This window comes from Colobus angolensis, unplaced genomic scaffold (genome assembly GCF_000951035.1).
Source record: "Colobus angolensis palliatus isolate OR3802 unplaced genomic scaffold, Cang.pa_1.0 Scaffold173, whole genome shotgun sequence".
Classification (NCBI taxonomy): domain Eukaryota; kingdom Metazoa; phylum Chordata; class Mammalia; order Primates; family Cercopithecidae; genus Colobus; species Colobus angolensis.
This window is the reverse complement of record NW_012114855.1, coordinates 143,513-152,293: the sequence shown is the minus strand read 5'-3', so window position 1 is coordinate 152,293 and position 8,781 is coordinate 143,513.

Genomic DNA, 8,781 nt, shown 5'->3' with positions numbered 1-8,781 from the left:
TTCATATTTTAGTAGAGACAGGGTTTCACCATGTTGCCCAGGCTGGTCTCAAACTCCTCAGCTCAGGCAATCCACCCTCCTTGGCCTACCGAAGTGCTAGGATTACAGGGATGAGCCACCGTGCCTGGCTGGTCCCAGAGTTTTAAACAACCAGATCTCTAGTGAACCAGCTGAATGAGAATTCACTTATCATCAAGGGGATATCAAGGGTATGGTGCTAAATCACTCATGAAGGATCCCCCCCATGATCCAATCACTTCCCACCGGGCCCCATCCAACACTGGGGGTTACATTGCAACATGAGATTTGGAGGTGACAAACATCTAAACCATATCAGGCACTTCCCATGAATGGAGCCTGCAGGACTAGAAGTTGCTCTGGGTGAGTGGGCGAATGAGTGGTAAATGAATGTGAAGGCCTAGGACATTACCATACACTAATGTAGACTTTATAAACACTATACCCTTAGGCTATGCTAAATTTATTTTTTTTATTCTTTTTTATTTTATTTTATTTTATTTTTTTTGAGGCAGAGTCTTGTTCTATCCCCCAGACTGGAGTGCAGTGGCATGATCTAGGCTCACTGCAACCTCCACCTCCCAGGTTCAAGCAAATCTCCTGCCTCGGCCTCCTGAGTAGCTGGGATTACAGGCATGTGCCACCACACCTGGGCTAATTTTTGTATTTTTAATAGAAATGGGATTTCACCATGTTGGCCAGGCTGGTCTCGAACTCCTGACCTCAGGTAATCCACCCACCTCAGCCTCCCCCAAGTACTGGGATTACAAGCGTGAGCCACTGCACCCGGCCTTTAATTTTCTTTCTTCGATAATAAATTAACCTTACTACTATAACCTTTTTACTTTATAAACTTTTTAATTTTTTTAACTTCTTGGCTTTTACCAATATTTTATACTGCATGTAATTAAATATGGGCTACACTGCTTCTCCTGCAAATAGGTGATCAGAACATGGACAGGAAGGACACACCAATTTCTATTCCTCTGAGAAGGGTGCTGGGGATAGGGCTGGGGCCTAAACTGTGTTCATGTGTTTTCTTAACTAAAACATTTGAAAAAAAAAAAAAAAAAGAATCTGAAGCCATTATAGTAGAACAATGTTAATATTTATTCAGTCTGGGAGGTGGGTACGTGGATGTTTGAACTTTGAAATATCTTAGAATTTTTAAATATTGTTCTATGAAAAGAAGGGAAAGAAAAAATGGAGCATGTTACTGCTATTTTATAATTTGTCTAGCAGGTTTTCTGGTCTTCACCAGAAAACCCCTAAAAAGAAAAAGAAGAGAAAAAATTATTTTAATGGAGAGAGTCACCATGAGATACAAACGTACCCATGGGAGGGAGAGGCAGCAGTTCTGGAGGAGAAGATAGGGGCTGGTCCAGGTCCTTCTAGGTTAAGTATAAACGCTCAATATTGTCCCAGCCTTCCCTGAGAACTCTCAGGAACTGACACCACAGACCAGAAAATGCCACGGTTTGTCATTCCAAAGACACAAGGCAGTACTGACCCTCCTTCCCTCCTTCCACCCAGTTTCTCCCATCAGGAGTGTCCTCCCATCCTACCCCACCACACTCCAACCCACAGACAAGGACCAGCTCAAAGGCCCCCTCGGCCGGGCGCGGTGGCTCAAGCCTGTAATCCCAGCACTTTGGAAGGCCGAGACGGGCGGATCACGAGGTCGGGAGATCGAGACCATCCTGGCTAACACGGTGAAACCCCGTCTCTACTAAAAAAAAATACAAAAACTAGCTGGGCGAGGTGGCGGGCGCCTGTAGTCCCAGCTACTCGGGAGGCTGAGGCAGGAGAATGGCGTAAACCCAGGAGGCGGAGCTTGCAGTGAGCTGAGATCCGGCCACTGCACTCCAGTCCGGGTGACAGAGCGAGACTCCGCCTCAAAAAAAAAAAAAAAAAAGGCCCCCTCTTCCCTGAAGCTGCATGTCCTAGTTCATTTGCATTGCTATAAAGGAATACTTGAGACTGAGTAATTTACAATTAAGAGGGGTTTATTTGGCTCACAGTGCTGCAGGCTGTACACAAAGCATAGTGTCGGCATCTGCTTCTGGTGATGGCCTAGGAAACTTACAATCATGGCAGAAGGGGAGTCAGCGTGTCACATGGAGAGAGCAGGAGCAAGAGAGAAAGGAGGGAGTTCTGGGCTCTTTTAAACAAGCAGATCTTACATGAACTCATAGAACAAGAACTCATTCATTATGCATATTTAGAGTGAGAACTCACTCATTACATGAGCACAGCACCAAGCCATTCATGAGGGATCTGCCCCCATGACCCAAACACTTCCATTAGGCCCACCTCCAACCTTGAAGGTCACATTTCAACATGAGATTTGGAGGGAACAAGACATCCAAACTATATCACCTTATCAACTGGGAGGTCCTCTTGGTTCCAAATGACAGAGGAGCAAACCAGCCAGCTTACACAAAGGGGAGAGGGGGGAGGTGCTTGACTCATGTGACATAACACGGAAGGGGCAGGGGCAGGGACCTCAGGGATGACTTGAGACAGGTACCGAGCATCTCTGAGCCTCCCTCTGTGTCTTTCTCATTTTCACAGTCTCTCCCCACATGGCTTGGGGCAGCCTCAATTTCCTCATAATCCTCACCACTTGATGAGAGCTACAAAGGGCCTTTTGCCTCCTACTGAAGTTTTCAAACACCTGCAGGAAAGCTCAAGTGGATGTATTGTGATTACCTTGGCTGGAGTTATCTGCTCACTCCTGTAGCCTGGGCAGTGGCCTTTTCTGCTACAGACAATGGGGGATGGACTGGGCAAACCAAACCAATTGCCAATACAACTCCTGTCACTTTCTTTTTTTTTTTTTCTTTTCCTTGAGACAGAGTCTCGCTCTGTCACTCAGGTTAGAGTGCAATGGTGCAATCTCGGCTCACTGCAAGCTCCACCTCCTGGGTTCATGCCATTCTCCTGCCTCAGCCTCCCAGGTAGCTGGGACTACAGGCACCAGCCACCACATCCAGCTAAATTTTTGTATTTTTAGTAGAGACAGGGTTTCACCGTGTTAGCCAGGATGGTCTCGATCTCCTGACCTCATGATCCGCCCGCCTCGGCCTCCCAAAGTGCTGGGATTACAGGCATGAGCCACCACGCCTGGCCTAAAGACAGGGTTTCACCGTGTTAGCCAGGATGGTCTCGATCTCCTGACCTCATGATCCGCCCGCCTCGGCCTCCCAAAGTGCTGGGATTACAGGCATGAGCCACCACGCCTGGCCTAAAACTCCTGTAACTTTCCACAACAATTCTCTTCTCTCTCCTCTGAGTCCCAAGAAAAGTTTTTTGTCCCATTCTTCATTCAGTGACATCTAATCAAAAGGATTCATTGAATACTGTGCTTACCATGTGCCCAGAGGGACAAAGATGACTTAGAAACAGGCCATGTCCTTGAGGAACAGGGGAACAAGGTGTGTAAAAGGATTGTTGCAATGCAATATGGGAAGTGCAGTAATAGATACATGTTACTAGGTGTGTTGGAAAGTAAGATGACTTGGAGAGGGGGCATTCAAATTAGATTCTTTTTGTGGCTTTATCTAATCTTTTTTAAACAGTTTTACTGAGGTATAATTGATATGCAAAGAAGTGCACATATTTAATGTGTAAAATTTGATGACTGGGACATATGCAAACACCCATGATACCATCATCAAAATCAAGGTAATAGACATGTCTGCCACCTCCCAAAGTTTCCCTGGGTCCCTTTGTTTTTGTTTTTGGTGTTTTGGTTTGGCTTGGTTTTGGTGGTTAAAAAAACACTTAACATGGTAGTTTTGGCCAGGTGTCGTGGCTCATTCCTGTAATCCCAGCACTTCGGTAAGCCAAGGAGGGTGGATCACCTGAGGTCAGGAGTTAGAGCCCAGCCTGACCAACATGGTGAAACCCCGACTCTATTAAAAATACAAAAAGTTAGCCGGGCATGGTGGTGCATGCCTGTAATCCCAGCTACTTGGGAAGCTAAGGCAGGACAATCACTTGAGCCCAGGAGGTGGAGGCTGCAGTAAGCCGAGATCGTGTCACTGCACTCCAGCCTAGGCAGCCGAGAGACACTCTGCCTTAAAAACAAACAAACAAAAAACACTTAACATGAGATCTACCGTCTTATATTTTGAAGTTCACAAGCTGTATTGCTAACTGTGTGCGCTATGTTGTATAGCTGGTCTAGAACGTAGGCATCTTGCATAACCGAAAACTTTATAACCACTGGACAACAACTTTCCATTTCCCCCATGCTCCAGTTCCTGGCAACTATTGAATTCTCTGTTTCTATGACCTTGATTACAGAGACCTCATAGAAGTAGGATCATGCAGTATTTGTCCTTCTGTGATAGGCTTGTTTGACTTCGAATAATGTCCTTCCATGTTGTCGCAGATGGCAGGATTTCCCTCTTTTTAAGACTGAGTAATATCTCACTGTATGTATATGCCACATTTGTTTATTTATCTGTCAGTATCAAGTTAGATCTTGAAGAATTAATAGGCGCTTTCTAGGTGCATGGTGCTAGCTAGATGCATGAGCTGGCAAAAGTGGTGGAGTGTGGGGGACTCATTAGAGACAAGAAAATGTGGCCAGGCATGGTGGCTCACGCCTGTAATCCCAGCACTTTGGGAGGCCAAGGCAGGTGGATCGTGAGGTCAAGAGTTCGAGACCAGCCTGACCAACATGGAGAAACCCCGTCTCTACTAAAAATACTAAAATTAGCTGGCATGGTGGCACTTGCCTGTAATCCCAGCTTGGGAGGCTGAAGCAGGCAGATCACCTGAGGTCAGGAGTTCGAGACCAGCTGGCCAACATGGTGAAACCCCGTCTCTACTAAAAACACAAAAATTAGTTGGGTGTGGTGGCACATACCTGTGATCCCAGCTACTCGGGAGGCTGAGGCAGGAGAATCGCTTGAACCCAGGAGGCGGAGGTTGCAGTGAGCCGAGATCACGCCACTGCACTCCTGCCTGGGTGAAAAGAGCAAAATTCCGTCTCAAAAAAAAAAAAAAGAGAAAGAAAAAAGTCATTACCTGGAGTATAAGCTCATGTTAGCAGTGTTTTATCCTGATGGCAATGGCAGATGGACTTGGAAGCGGGGAGGGGGCCCTGAAGATAAAAATCAATTAGGAAGCTATTGTAATAGCCCAATGAGAGATGGTCCATCTACTGGGGCACATCCTGCTTTTACATTTGTACCATGGTAATTATGGACTTGGACTTGTTTTACATTGCCCACAGAACACATACACAGAAGACAGTAAGTTGCTCAAAAGCAGGAAAACAAGTATCATTGCTTCACCATAGGGGACATTTATTATTTGTCTTCCCAGAATAGATCTCCTTTCCTTTGTGGAAGGACTAATGCCCTATTGCAACTTTGTGGTGTGCCAGGAACTGTCTATCACAATACTGAATGATCACATGACCCCATCCCACCCAATTGGAGTTCTTCTCTTGGATTTAGTGTGTGCACGTGTGTGTGTGTGTGTGTGTGTGTGTGTGTTGCTGATGTGGGATCACGCTCTTTCCTCTCTGGTCAGGAGACTATATAGATGTAACCCTGAGCTACCTGTGGCCATGATTCCAGGCCCCTAAGAACTGCCAGCCTGAGAGAACAGAGGTAAGAGGGAAGGATTTGAATCCCCGGACCCAGCTGTCCAGAGGGCCTGCTTCTCTCTGGCTCTGAGTGGGTTTTTGTTTTGTTTTGCATTGTTTTGTTTTGTTTTGTTTTTTACATGAGTTATATATTTTCTACTGGTCTCTTTATTTTTTTATTTTGCAATTTAGGGCACACACACAGACTGAGTATCTGTGGTATGTCCCTCTGCCTGTCTCTTAAGGTAGTTTTAATTAGGTCCTGTCACTTCTGGCAAAAGGCCCTGGCCTAATGTATGTACCCAGGATGGCAGCCTCCCATCAGACCTAATACAAAGAAGCTGCTCAAAATACATCTGGAAAGAGAAGAGCACAGAAAAACCGTCTGAAGGAGATGCCCAAACGAAGCACAATTTGATAGGCTCCACCTGTTGCTGCCATGCACTGGGCAGTTTTCCTTAGGTCAGGTGGACCAGAGAACAGCCCCACACTTTCGGAGTGCCCCCTCTTCACATATCCTAGATGCCATCCTCACTTGCCATGGGAAAAGGCATTCTTATTCACAAACCCCACCATGACTAGGCCTGCCCAGGGGGTCCTCCTTTCTCTCTTTCCAAGTTTCAAAAATGCAAGAGAACTGTGAAAAGATACTCAACAAGGAATACTTTTCCATCAAGGTACAGAGGAAGTACTTGAATCCATTCAAGGAACTGTGACCTCCTGGCTCCCACCACCAACTCACTTCTGGCAGAGCTAGCTCCGGTGTGCACCTTAACAGAGAAGCCTCCCTCATTACTATTTTATTTTATTTTATTTTATTTTATTTTTTTTTTTGAGGCGGAGTCTCGCTCTGTCGCCCGGACTGGAGTGCAGTGGCCAGATCTCAGCTCACTGCAAGCTCCGCCTCCCGGGTTTATGCCATTCTCCTGCCTCAGCCTCCGGAGTAGCTGGGACTACAGGCGCCCGCCACCTCGCCCGACTAGTTTTTGTATTTTTAGTAGAGATGGGGTTTCACCGTGTTAGCCAGGATGGTCTCGATCTCCTGACCTCGTGATCCGCCCATCTCGGCCTCCCAAAGTGCTGGGATTACAGGCTTGAGCCACCGCGCCCGGCCTACTATTTTAAAGAACAAGTTGTTTCTACCCTCATCCCCTGCTGGTACTCTCTTAGCCAACCTGGCATTATTTTCTCCACCTCTGATTATCACTGAACGTAGTATTCATATCTTAAATTTTGTGTCCCCCAACCCAACCGGAATGTAAGCTCCTGGGGGCCAGGGGCTCTCAATTCTCTTCACTGTTCTATTCCCAACACCTAGGACAGTGCCTGCCACGTGCTGTGTTTTCAATAAATATCTGTTTAATAAATGGACGTGCAATGATCTAAGACTGGGAACAAGTGAATAGCATTTTGTGATTGAGAGAGTAGGCTGAGGAGAGATCTGACTTCAGGTCTCCAGGAGCTTAAAATGAGCAAGAACTTGATATGCTCCATCTTCAGGTGGACTAAAAGAAGAAATGGGACCAATAGGACTTATCACACTTTTAGGTCCAAGCTAGTGGTACATTGCGTGGACAGCTACTGTTTTCGCCTACTTAACATGCACTTACTCTTCTGACAGCAACCCCTGATTTTCCTGGTGTCTACCCCGACCTACTTTTGGAGGTAAGCAGGTGACCTAATTTGGCCAATCAGCAGACCCCGCACCTTTGCTCACAGCGATTGCTTTTTGTCTGGACACATGATCCAATTCAGGCAAGAAGAATCAATCCCATGACTTTTGCCAAAGCAAAAGAGAAAACGAAACTCCTTCCAGGGCCAGGCATGGTGGCTCTCACCTGTAATCCCAGTACTCTGGGAGGCCAAGGCAGGTGGATCGCTTGAGTCCAGGAGCTTGAGACCAGCCCGGGCAACATGGTAAAAAAACCATCTCTACAAAAAATACAAAAATTACCTGGGCATGGTGGCATGCACCTGTGGTCCCAGCTACTTGCAGGGGGCTGAGGTGGGAGGATTGCTTGAACCCAGGAGGTCAAGGCTGCAGTGAGCTGTGATCGTGCCACTGCACTCCAGCCTGGGTGACAGAGCAAGACCCTGTCTCAAAACAAACAAACAAACAAAACCTCCCTCCACAGGGACACTGCTAGCAGGAAAGATGATGAAGCTTGGAGCTGCTGGAGTCATCACTTGAATCTGAGAATAAAGCTAACTCAGAGGAGAGCATCACAGAGATGTCAAGGGACCAGCTTGAGTTATCTCCCTGGATGTGACCATGTCTGCAGGTACTGGAAATTTCAATCATGTGAGCCAATACATTCCCCTCTTCTGGGGAACCACATGGAAATGGGTTTCCGTCACAACTGAAATCATCCTGACCAATGGATTTAGAGCTCTGAGGAATAAAAAGGAAATACATCATTAGGGCTCTTAAATGCCTCAGAGGAGAGTCTAACAGCAGGCAAGGTGTCCCAGAAATGCAATCTAACAGCTTTTGGTGAAACTCATCGCCTTTTTGGTGAGTAGGCTAGGAGCTGCGGAGAAAAAGGCCATTCTACTTTTATTAAGTATTTGCAGTTACATTTTGCAAATGATTTCAGCAACTTTATCTCAGGTGTTTTAACATCTCAGCATCTCACAGTCGTAAGGAACAGAATCAATCTTCTACTCAGTGCACAGGGGGAGAGAGCATGATAGAGCAAAAAGAGCATTGATAGAGCAAAAAGAGCACTGAACCAACAGTCCAACAACCTGGCTTTTCATCTTTATCTGATCACTGATTAGCAGTGTGGTCTTAGAAAAATCACTTTGCTTCTATTGGTCTCATGACTACCTCGTCTTCAAGCACTCACCCAACTAACTCTGCAATGGAAAATCTGCTAGGACGGGGTTCTTAATTTTTGATGGGGCCTGAGCCCCAGGAAAACACACATTGCGCACATGATTTTACGTTGCATGGGGTTCACAACTCTAGAAGCCAATCTACACCTCTAACCTCTCTGCTTTACAGTAACACCAGCTTCTGCTTGAGCGCTCCTCCAGTGAGAGGGAGCTCACTACTCATAAGGAAGCCCATTGTACTATTGAACTGTACAAGAAAAATAAGTTCTTCTTCATATATATATATATATTTTGAGATGGAGTCTCGCTGTGTCCCCCAG